We start from the raw sequence: 13,710 nt of genomic DNA on the forward strand, positions 1-13,710 counted from the left end.
CATCAGTTTTATTTTGATAATAACCATATATTCTGAGTCTGCAAGCTAAGACTAGCTAATATAATACTAGCACTAATATCTAATCTATAATCATAAAAAAAGATTTTATCAACCTTTAGTCAATTAGTTAGTCTTATGAGTAGACCGTGGCTCATGAACAATGAGCTAGTGCCACCGTCGTCACTCATTACAGACGCTTATATCCAAATGTCTTCGCATGCAACTTAGCTGGTTCCGTTAACATGTTACTGGTATAGACAAGTTGATTTCCACAGTTCTTCCACTGCTTTTCACATGCATGCTATTAGCGAACATGCAAGATTTTCACAGCTCCGCCTGGGCGTCTGAGGTCACGTTACGACGGGCAACGCTAGTATACAACAGCCAGAAAGTTTATTCATAAGTAATCAGATTTGATATGTTGTTCAAAACTCAAAGCGGCGATGCTAATGCCTGAGTCCATCAAAGGTATGATTCCTTCAGGTTGAGATAATAGCAACAGTTTCTAATTAGTGAAAGAGTCTAGCTGACTCTTTTAAACCATAAAAAAGGATATTAATCCTTAACGTGCATTTTCTTTTTTTATAATAGCGTTCTTTAAAAAGGTTTCTTTGCTGACAACTCATTTTGTTTAAAATCATATGTAGGCCTTAAAATCTATGTACATAGATTGATTTTTGTAATTTGGTATGAAAAAGGCTGTAGTTATATTAACTGTGTGAATATGTTTTTGTAAAATTTTAGCCATGGTAATAAGTAACAGAAAGGATGACTTGGAAAGGACAAAGGAAAACTCTTAATAGTCGATACCGGGCACTAGTTGATAACTTCGCAGTCAGTCTCTCTTTGAACGGATTGTTTGACTTAACAAGGAACAACCACTTATTTGTAATAATATTATCATTGCTTAGGCTGTTTATATCAACGATCAAACTCAGCAAGTAAGGATTCAAGTTCTTTATTAGCCGCTTCTCGAAAGTTATCACTATTTTCCGATTGCATGGATTTATTGTATAAAAGCTTTTTGTTAGAAGGCTATTACTAGTTTTTCGTTTTTTAGTGTGAGTGTCAGTATTCTCAGAAGCTCTTTTATTTTACATATCCCCCTATTTCTTCTTTAGAAATGAGCTGATCATCTCATGATTGCAACATTTATGTCGTCAATTTTATATTTTTCAGGGCGTGTTTGTTTAAGGTAAACTTTGTGTATTAGTTTTAATGGGTATCCGTTTTATAAGGGTTATTTTTTTTTTCATGTCTTAGGTGATTTAGATTTATTATTGCAAGAGTAAACACCTAGTTGCGAAACCATTTGGTCACTACTTTCCAAAGTTTCTTCTATCCCTTTGATTATGTCCTATTTATCCATGTTTCATTGGGTTGAGTATAGTATAGTCTATCGTTCATATTATTAATCTCACTTTATTACTAAATTATTAATATTAATATAACTATTACTATTACTATTATTATAATTATCAGTATTATTACTATTATAATTTTGACTATCGTTACTACTACTTCTGTTTAAGTTGTGTTTGTTGTTAAAGTCCAAATTATGATTTGTCTGTTCATTAATATCGAAGATATTTTATCGCAAGTTGCTCGTACATGAGGCGTTATATCTTGCCTAGCTGTATTGTTTGCTTGGTGTCGCATCAATAGTAGGACCGGAAAGTTGTCCTTGAAAAAAATTATCATACTTTAAGAGAGATTGAAGGGGTATTTGCTATACCAAAGGGAAAACTGTCTCCAAAACATACTATGTCCCTAGATCTTGCAAATTTCCCCGTTGTTAAATTAAGTCAAAGTTTATTCATCCTTAGTAGAATCTATCGTTTTAAAAAGAAGAATGTCATCAAGATTCCGATCTGGAGATTTTATTTAAATCTAAGATCGTAAAACAGGAACAGGATTTTACAAACCTAGAGGTTTATAGTAACTTATCCGCGAGATCTTAATCCAAGCTTTTCATTAGGCGACTTTCTTTCATTCTTTTTTGGAACATTGTTTAATAATGTAGACTCCACCCCGTAAAGCTTCGCATCAGAGAACTTTTGGTAATTTGGACTGTTTTAGTATGCAAGGAGTCATGTTAATGTCTAAATTCTTCTTTCGCTCAGCATGTATTGCGGTGTGCCTTTAGGTACTGTTAACAATTTAACACCTGCAACTTGTAGTCCTTGGACAAGTTTATCATAAATGAATTCTCTGCCTTTGTCATCTTTTATTTCCTCAATTCCAACAGCTGTGGTAGTTCCACTTATTTTTAAATTTTTATGTATTTATTGTGTCTTTTAACCCGTTGAATAATTAGATTTTTCATTTCATGTTTAGACTCTGCATAGATAATGGTGACTCCTTTAGACCTAGCGTCCTTTGCGACTACAATATCCTTCTGTCCCTCACATGACGGTATTTCCCAATATAAGGTATCAATATACACTAATTGTCCTGAAATACGTTGATTTTTAGTTTTGCTTATTCTGTTAACTTTTCTATTCTATATCTTACATTTTTGGCAAATTTCAGTCTTGATTTTTAAAATATGATCTACCAGGAATAATTCTTTTTAAATAAGGACAGCTAATATGCCCCATACCTGAAGTGTTCTCTAGGGGTGATGGACTTAGTCTTCATGGTATCAACCTCGTGGTTCATTGCTGTATTATCGTAGCCATGACCGTTTATAAAAATTAAGTCATTCTCTTTTCTGCCTTAAGCAACAATCTTGTCTTTCTTATTAATAAAAACTCTTTCATTTTTAAAACAGATATCATAACCCTTTTCATTTAATATACCTACTGAGATCAGGTATGTTTAAAATTTTTGTCATAAATAGCTTTACCAAAACCTAAAAATTCAAAAAGCCGGCTTGTTAAGCCTGAATACTATCATTTATTGTATTAATAACGTGTTTATCGTATCGGACATCAGTTAATAACTCTCTATCTTTTATAAACTGAGGATAGGCTCCAGTTTAAAGCAACCATCTTCCTCCTGGGTTCCTCGTATTTTCGGGGAATATAATTTAAGTAGGGCCATGATTGCTAAGTAAGGCATACATCTTCAATGTGGTCAATTTTTTTTTACAAAATTTTCATGTTTGCTTTATTTATGGACATTGAGATCTTAAATGTTGGCCCTGACAGTCTTTCCAGGATGGGGCTCAGCCTTCAAAAAAAAATTTGGAGGACTGTTTTCCCATGTAAGTTTGTTGATTACAGGACGTATTTAGGGATGGGGGCATTCGAGTTGTTTTCAACTTTATGCATGTTTTCCTCTTAACAAAGTGTTTAGTGCATAACGGTAATCCAAGCTTTCTGGATTATTACTTTAAACTGTTCTAGTGATATAACGTATTTAATTTCTTCCCCAACCCCGTGGGTGAGGGCTATGATTTTACGTTAAGTTCATAATTTCACAATATGAGGTAACAGTCTCTTAATTGTGCAATGTTCTTCTATTTGACTTGAAATGTGTCCAAACGGTTGGCGAATGGTTTTTTTTTTATGAACTCGTTATCTCTCTTTCTTGAGTGGCACACTTCATGTATTTTGCTTATGAATGTTATCAGTGACTCCTTTCCAAATGCATTTTTAACGTTTTGAACTACTTGTTCTGAGGCGGTCACTCGTAACTCTTCAATTCTTGACTTAATCTCAGGACCTAGACTGTTCAATGATCTGTATTCCAACAGCCTCTTTTTTAAGTTTTTCTGAATAAATTAATTCAGGGTCTCCAATTTTTTCGTAAGGGAAGAATATGTCATGGATCCCTTAAGTAGTCAATGCTAACTTTTTGTCTATCAACCACTATCTTAATTTCGAAGTATTCCGTAGAATTTTTAAGTCCATGTCGCAGGTTGAAAAGAATTGGGTTGGTATTGCATAACTATAAATATACTATACCGTGTCATCGAATAATAAAAGGTTAAGTTAGCTGAAAAAATAAGAAATATTAATAAATATGAAGAAAATTAATTATTCTATATGAAAAAGAGAGATAATTGAGATTTTAAAATATAATATATATATATATAGTCAAAAGTTGAAAGAAAAGATAAGAAAGATCCGTATAAACGTAGCTTAGGATCCTTAACCTTGAGGCAGCTAGGCTGGTAATGTAACAGAACGAAACAAAGAAACAAAGGATAGTGGTTGACTTGGATTTTTATCGCTTTTATACATAAAATTTATGAAATTTTCGAATTATTTGAGATTTTGGTAGCTTTTATTCTATTAGTGACCCCTAAAGAATTTTGCCAGAGTATAAGCCAGAGCATTTAATTGGCCAGCCTTTTTTAAGTTCATCCAATAGTTAGTAATAAGGATAATAAAGTTATTTGTATATATAAAATTTTTTTTTATTTTTCTAATACTTAAAAAAGATTTTTTTTTATCAATTTGAAATAAGGCAGTACCAAAGCTAAAAATATATCAATTTTTTAAGTCTCAACTATTAAAAGTTTTGAGAAAATCCGACAAGATACTGCCAAGGGGTTGTGCGGACTTAATACGCGACAATAATTTCATGCGTCAATGCAATAACCACTGAGGTTCGCAACCCTTACACTAAAAAAGGGTAACCAGGATTGAGGGTTGTAGTAGCTCAGTGATTTAGAGTATTGATGACTCAAACTAATGTTCGTAATTTAACATATTTCTTTTGTTATACTCTTAGTTTATGGTTTACGTAGGCATCTTTTGTTATACTCCGTATTTTTTAAGCTTTTGAAACGAGAGGACTATAAATGGTATCAATATTTGCTTTGGGGAATGTTAGGACTTGCTGCCTTAATAAATGATTTTCTGCCCCATAAGGTGGGCGTTCACTTTTTCTCGTAGGGGGAAATCTAACAGGAAAGAAATGCACGAAACTACCAAGACCAGAAAGTGCGGGCTGTACCGACAAGAACTAAACCTGAGGCATGAATTTTTAACCGTATTACTATAATAAATGAGCTACGGTGACAACTTACACCCCTTGCTGATAAGATGTGTATAACACTGTTGCTAATAATAATTAAGCTTAAAGGGTTCTTGTTATAGCCCTAAAGGGTCTGCACGTTGAAACTAATTTGGCAGGCACGAGCATTTCACTGCTCGGATGTTTATGCCAACCTTCCCTCCTGGTGGGAGGATTTTAAGTTTTGTTATATTCTTTTTAATAAAGGGCTTTGCTACTTTTGTTTTGGACCTTCCTACTTAACTCTCATTTGTTTCCTATTTTTTCCTATAGTTTAAGTAATGTAATTTTTCTTTTCATAAATTCTAATTATTATTTTAAGCTTTAGTTTCTTATAATTTTTTATCAAGTTTTTAAATTTCTATTACTCTAACTGCTGTTACTTTCGAGCTTATATCACCATATTACGTTATTACCTTACTCCGGTTATAACAGTACTTGATCTTTATTCGATTGACTCTTAGGAGAAAATATATGAAGGGTCATTTTCTGGTCAGACTTCAGGGTAGTCTGAATTATGTGTAAATGCACATATATGTCTGTGTGTAACATTTTGCTTTTTGATTAAATAATAAAGGTAAATAACTGAAAAAAAGTTACTTGGTGGGCAGCAATGTTGACTCGATTCTAGAAAGCCTCGGGTGTAATACTTGGGCTACTCTCCTGACAGTGTTTTAAGTTTTTGTTCACTAGGCCAAATGTCTAGACTCCGAGTTGGGATGTATCAGCTCTCCTCGGCACCCTGGGGCAGCAATGATTATACTTTCTTGTGCCCTAACTCCTTGAAGACGATGAATATAGATAAAACACTAAAATCCTAAAAGGTGGCGGCATAGCGCTCATTAAATTTTTTTATTTTTATTAGGTAGAAGGTTTTACATTATAAACGCTAATATTTCGCATTTTAAGTTTTCAGGGTCTCGTTTTTCGTTAGTTTTTTTTAACTGTGTTACATAGTCCTCTAGAGCAGTATATTTAATTCGATGTAAAGTAAGAATATGTTACATCGAATTAAGGACGGGCATATCAGGTTACCCTCTTATCGAAATTAAAAGGGCAACATAGGCTCCTATAAAAAGAGGTATATATTAAATATAGTATATAATATACAAAAAGGACATGTGCTAAGTTTAATACCTGCTGAGTACAGTTTATTGTTATTACTTTTTTTTTATATAAAGGGTTATATAAAATTTACATTTCCTTAACCAATAAATTCGTTTCGTATCTAGATTTAGCGAACCTTTTGATAAATAACAAAAATTGTCTAAACACTGTTTGTAATGGTCATGGAGTACCCTCTATTTGTACTAACTTTGCTTATTTCATAAATTTATCAGCTTACATCACCTGGTTCATGGCCCATAAATGTTAACTAGGTAAAACAAGAGATATAGTCTTTCTATTAGGTTGCTGAAATACTTTTTCTTGGCTTTAAAATACAAAAAACCCACTTTTCTCCATGCTCTACTATGAATAGCATATTTATGCTTTTCAAAGTAATGTTCAAACCACGATGCACTGATGTCAATAAGGTTTCCGTGCATGAGCACATAAAACTTGCACACTCTTAACTAATAACGTTAGCTACGTATCATTCCAAATTTGGTAAGTGTTCTGTTTCGAGACATAAACAAATTTTAGTTCTGCAATTGATTTTATTGTTCTAGTTACCTTAAAATATATTATTAATAATATAATAATACTTAGTATAATAAAACCACCTAGAAAACTAGTTTATAAACTATAGTTTTTTTAATAGTTATCTGGTTGGCCAAAAAAACCTTAGTCATCAACAACGTTTTGGAAAGACAAATTTACTTTCTTTAAAGAAAATTCCTCATCTGTTACGGAACACTGGTATCTTTTCAGTCATACCAAAAAAGCATCTTGCGGATTTACACACAATATGTTACGACTTTGAAGTCATCAGGGTTCTATGAAGATAATAAAGCGCGCCAAAGTTACAAAAGAAAAAATATAGGAATTATAAAAGTGTAAAATAGGCTATGAAGTATAATTATATAAGCGAAATAATAATATATGAAAAAGAGAAAGAGTAATCAAATAAAGCTACGAAGGCTACTTTAAAAACAAAAAATTTATAACCAGAACCACCATCATATAAAAAGAAATGCAAGACCCGCATTACTATAATAAACATGACAAGAATGAGAAGCTCTCTACGAAAACCTTTGAATCTAAGAGTTGGCTCAGGGTGAGAGAAAACTAGGTGCACCAGGTTATAACGTGTACTCAAGCGTAACACAATATGTCTTTACATTCATTATTTACGTATAGTTTTCATATAAATAAAAAAGAAAAATTTTTAAAATGTAGACTTTCATTACTTCATCTTTTGCAAAGCCAACGATGTTAAAAACGATATATTAACCTTTAAATATATATTACTAACAGGTTGCAATTATTGGCCGTCCTGTATGTAATAAGAGAAACTCATTTTATTAGGTGATAAAACTAATAACTAGCAATCTAGTAAAGAGAACTGTCGGTAAAAAGCTTTTTTTAATTTTATTGTTTGATATATACTTCTTCAATAATTAACTTAAACTTTAGGAACAGAACTTATCTATAGAAGCACAAGAAAAAGTATGGTTGCAGGTGCGGTTCCTAATTTTACTAGATATTGACTTCAGGATATATTTATTCAATTATATAGGCGATTATTAAACAATAAGGTAAGTACTTTGCATACTTTACATTTAAATATTATGTAGAAGAGGTGTGAAAAACATTACTTTGATAATATAAAAAGAAGCTTCAAATTTTAAAAGCATTCTAAATATTTTATAAAATTATTAAAAAAAAATAATCCAAAAAAAAAACTTATCGTTTCCTGCCTTAATGCTCTATAGTCATAAATACATTTCAGCAATAAACTGTACCTTTGAAATCCACTCAGATGACAAATTATTGTGGGTGTTTGAATTATTTTCATTCTAGACTAAAAAAGGCATTGATCAAAATATTAGCTTACGAAGAGAGTAAATTTAATAAAAGATTTTATATAATTGTACAATAATAAGCATGTGAGAAAATTATCTTAGTGTATATAAAATTAGTAAGTAGCAAAAAAATAATAACACACTTCCTCTGAGTATAACATTGATACCTACACTGTTTTTAATAAACTGACATACTAAAATTTGAGTGCGTATTTTTTTAACCTTTTCTTTATATATGAGCACACCAAAGAATACTAAAAACCTTACGTTTTACTATTGATATTTGTGTTAATATGACACATAGATTATATTAGGTTTTGTTATATACACTTTGTACACAGCTTTCTCTTTAATTAACCTTAAGGTAGCTTAAAAGCTTCTTAATTATTTAGGTTGTGGAGATCTAGTAAGTATGATTTTTAACCCTTATATATATAATCGTAATTACACCTTCCACACCTATTTTTAAGTGATATAAGCAAAATAAAAAAATGTTTAGCATTTGAGCACAAGTCACTACAATTAGTACACAATCAGTAACTTTTTAAATCTAACTACTAGAATACTCTTTCTACTTTACTGTTAGAAAAAGAGAATTAAATCTTGTATATTTATATTACTCCACTGCACACCCAACTATTGCGATTGTAATAAGGGGGCTTTCAACGTCTTCCCCAGGGTCCTAAATCCCTGGTTTTTAGTAATTAAGATACTTGAAAACAAACAGGAATTATTGATGTTGGGAGAGGTTAAGATTGTAAATTATTCTACGCACAACGAAAAATTTTAAGGGGCCCCCCTGTTAAAGAGTGATAGGGTCACAGTATTTGGCAAATCAGTGGAGGCCTAATATTCAGTTAGCAATACAAAAGCTAGTTCGACATCTCAAAGCTTATACAACCCAAATTAAGGAACCTCAAAAAGAATGTATCCAAAAGGAAGGAAAGTAATGTTTAAAAGCTAGAAAAATTGCTTTGAAGTATCTAAACGTTTTAACTCTAGCTACGTATTGGTGTCTAACAGAAAACGTATCTTCTACCATAATTATAATAAATGCATTCCTGTAGTATGACAAATGTGGAAACATTATGTGGTTGCTCTTCCTTCGACTGAAGCAGGGTACATAGCAAATAACTGAGAGTATAAAATGGGCCAGTTGGATGTAGGCCGTACTTAATGAACTTGGATGCAAAAAAATATCTTATAAGTATATTGTCTGGTGATAAATCCATTTAGGTCTACCTCGTGAGTTCTCTTAAAAGTGAAAATTGGGGTTGCAGTTGAATCATCCTTAATACCGAACTTGATTCCATCAGTCCTCTAATCGGGCATTGCTGGGAACTGTAACATGATTTATTCGTTCAGCTTTTAACTTTCTGACAAAATCGAGAAAAAAAGAAAGCTTACTTAAAAATGTAGGTGAAATGAAATATTAAAATGTGCGTTGGTATTAGATTGCTAATTTTAATTTTCTCTTAATACGCAATTTTTTTTTGTAAAACTGGTAGATCACATGGTCTTACCACATGGCTATGCTACCTGTTACTTTCTATCTCTGGTGAATGTTATCTCTTTTATTCTCCTTAAAGGTATAAATACCCTACCTCTACGGGCAGAAGGTGATCGCTCCTCTGTCTCCAATTCCTAATTATTAACTAAAAGTAGTATTAAACAAGTTAACCAATTTTTACATACCCTTTTTCCTTTCTAATAATTGACCTGGCAATTCGAAAACTTGCCCATCCCCTACATTTGGGAGTATTTCGGTTAAGGACTCCACTAATTCGTATCACTCTTGGCAATTTTAGTTCGTAGAAGAATGTCAAACTTGTAAAGAGCTTATTGCGGTTAAAAAAGTAAGCTAAAAGCTAAGAGTGCCTAGTTAACAATTGACACGGACGAGCGTCCATGTTCACGCAAGGACAAGCTTATCAAGACAATAAGTCTCGGTTTCTAATGTGAATTACTAATATTAATTTGTTGGTTAAAAACCTCACAGTGGATGTACAATTAACCGTAGACCCTTTTTAAGTCGTCTTCGAGTTAACGTTGCTCGTTGACAAACTAAAATTTCACTACATACTTTGGACCTATGCTTCCTAGACAGCTTTGTTAACACTTATTAACAGACTATGACAAATAAGCTTGTTAAAGATGATCCAATGGGCAGAGTCTAACAAATTGTATAATAGAAAGGTTTATAATAATAAACTACATATATGAAAATAAATTATAAACATCTATACGTGTTAGGATAATGTTAAAATATAATTCAATAAAGAATATTCGGTTTTTGATTTATTTATACCCTTTACGAAAGGGTAAAATTATTTTTAGATATGATGTGTTAAGAAGCTTATTCCTATCAAATTACAAAAAAAAAATTTGTTTAAATAATACGTTTATATTCTAATATGGTTTCCTGTAATTTTTCCAGTTTACCGTAATGGTTGCTTTTATTAATTAGAATTTTTCGTTATGATTGGTCAACATTTAGACTATATTTCTAATTAGGAAGTATGGGTTTTTGTGTAGTGTTTTATAATTATATATTATTAATTTATTTGTGTTGTGTAATATAATGTTATATATATATTTTTTCTTTTAAGTATTGTTTTTTTTGTTTTTGTGTTAAAAGTTGAAGTGTTTTCGTATTTTTCATTTAAGAATTATAACTAATATGCAGAGTACAGGCCACCTCTAAATTTTTGTTAAACGATACCTTGATGGATAAATTCCTACCTCATAGGGTGAACGTCCACTTTAACGTAGAGCAAAATTTAATAAAAATAAAGTTAGCCAATCAATTATTTAAAATTTTCTGAGACTTATCCTTCATTCATCACGCTTTCCCGAGAACTTTTAAACTTTTTGAGGTATTTTTAAAAGTTCTACGCTAAAGGGCGCTATTACCGTCCCGCTAAAAGCTTATATATATTCTTTTTTTAACATACTTTCTTGTCTGAGTACTCTCAATTTATAATTTTCCTAAGATTTCAAAGAGGCAATTTTATACTGTAAGAGCTCCAAGAAAAACTAGACGATGAAGTATAAACTCTAATTATGTGAACAACTATTACCCTAAGATAAGCTCAGAAAGATAGTGGGCCAAACCTTAGGATGTGCAAAGGTTGCTGTGTAAAAGCTTTTTATTTTATCCTCGTAAGGAGCAAATAGTTTTGCACCTATGTCAGATAAAATGCAAGCGCCCGGAATTAATTTTCATAAAATCATTAATTTAAATATTAAGTATAGGTAAATACGGTTCGGCTCCAAACAGTAAGGTTAATTTCTTGTAGTTGTGGTTTGATTCACGCCGTTGTTTATAATTAGGCAGGGATAGTCAAATTACTTGCAACACTTTTAGTTTATAAACCTCCATTATCGACTATTAAAGAACTGAGCTCCCCTTATTCGTGGAATTTGGTCGTGTTTTTAAGGCCGAGATAGTGCAATGATTTAATTTAAACCTCTAATACTAAAATAAAATTAAGGTGCAAAGGAAAAATCGAAAAAATAATAGGTTTAGTATGATTAAATAGCCATTAGCAAGATAACCCCATGAATACAAATTTTATTTTCAAGAGTAGAATTTTTTAATAAAAATTATAATATCCAAATAATAAAATTAAACTATATTTTAGGTAATAAGGCTCTCTCTGCTACTCTATAAACGACGATAAAAAATAATCGCCACTGCTGGGTTTCTTAAACTGGTCCCGGCTGTAAGGTCCCCGCTCCATTCTCAAATCAGTGCACGTGGCACCACGTTGTCACTTTTCCTAACAATTATACACACCGAGAAAATAAGTCAACCCCCGCGATGAGCTTTAACACACAATTACAGTTTTTTATACCTTTAACACATATGTAGAAAGTTTATTGTGAGATGAAATGACGAAAATGAAGACGGTCTAACTTAATAATATAAATTATTTGCAAGATTAAGCAGTCTGCGCTCGTTATTACCGAGCATCTGCACAATTCATTAATAAGAAAAAGAAAGAAAGAAACCAAAGTTATGTTTATTTTCTTTATGGTCTGGGCGCTCTTAATATGGATTTCTGTTCTGCCTTCTGTTTTCGTATGATCTGTTTAATCTGTTCTATTCGATCTTTTTGTTTCTATTAGTGTCCTTTTTGGTCTCTCTGTCTTGTTTGTACTTTTATACGTGTTCTGTTTATTTTTACTTGTCTCAGCTTTAATAAAATTGTTTTCGTTTATTTATTATTTAAATATTTCTATTATACACTAAGCCTAGCCATCTTCATAGAAGTGAAATAACCTTTTCGTGCGTTACACCGGCAGCCATTCATTTAGTAAGAAAATTTTATTAACTGTCCTCTTTAAGAAGAGTTTTAAATAAATCATTTTATCATTTACTCTTGCTCTCCATAAGCTTAGCCCCATAGGTTATTTATAGTACTTGATACAATAAGCAGAAATAGTTATTAAGTTGTTTTACGCCTATACCCGAATAACAGAAGTGAGGTAGAGGGCGAATTCTACAAGGAATTCATAGTAATATGAAATTTTATAAAAATGCTTAAGCTGGTTTTTTATTAGCCGTACCTGGTTATATTTGTCCAATACATAGGAAAATACTGATCATAGCTACGAATATAGAAGTTTTCTTTTTTTTTTTTGATAAAATTGTTTTTTATTAGATTTCGAAATAAACCTCAAGGACCTTTTCCATAAACATTGCTGCGATAATTTGCTTTTAATAATAAGATAGTCATTTGTTTAGTGTTGAATTTAATACTTGTCTAGTCTATATGCCACTCCTTAAAATTAAAAGAGAATTTACTCACTAACAAGAAGACTACACACACTACAATAATAATAAAAAATTACTTTTGTCAATTTTATAGAGTTGAAGTTTCGAATACGCTATACTTTGGACGAACAAAATTAATAATACGAAGAAGCGGTAGCACTTAGAACCTCGTACTGCTTAAGGAGCACAAAGCCTCGATTATCTAACTTCAAAATTTATTAAAATCTTTGGAAAAGATGAAGGTATAGTTTAGATCACTTTACTCATAAATTGCAGTTAAAGATAAAGATGTATGCTGCCAAATTTTAAAAATTTCAACTGCCTATATAACCCTATTTAATGTTTCTAAAAAGTTTTGAAAAATTAAAAAGAAAGGAACTTCCACAAGATGAGAATATAGTACTATTAACGTATGAACCCCTTTTGTTTTAAAATGCGCAAAAGCAAAATTTGTATGTCAAATACTCTGAAAGGCTAAGCAGGCGCCAATATGTTCGACTATAGAACGACAAAGGTCTTATTTTCTGCGGTCACGGTCAAGTTTGGGTTCCCTTCACACGTTTCGATCTACGGTAACTAATTGGGGACAATGAGGAGATGGACTGACACATATAAGTAGACATACCTCGTCTCGGTCATATCACCTTTTACTCTGAAAAAAAGGGTTAACCTTAATGTTTTAGAAAGCTCTCTGCTGGGTGAGATTTTCATCTAACTTTAGACAAAACATGACTAGCTTCTGATTTGAGGCCTGAACTTATTGTATGGAAAGATTGATTATATAGAAAACCTCGTCTGCGGATATGTTAGTCCTCTAGAGAGTTGACTGGTTTCGAGCATTGGAACTCGAAGGTGCCATCCTGAGAAGGATTAAAACAAACAAGTAAACTTATCTTGTATTGGGTCAAGTAAAATAGATCATGGTGCCTTCCTGAATTAAATATCCTTATGTCAGGTTAGATAATTGTTAAATTTAGTTGTTTCTTCATTATGCCA

This window comes from Zophobas morio, unplaced genomic scaffold (genome assembly GCF_036711695.1).
Source record: "Zophobas morio isolate AGI-343-1 ecotype UQ-CSIRO unplaced genomic scaffold, CSIRO_AGI_Zmor_V1 ptg000311l, whole genome shotgun sequence".
NCBI lineage: Eukaryota > Metazoa > Arthropoda > Insecta > Coleoptera > Tenebrionidae > Zophobas > Zophobas morio.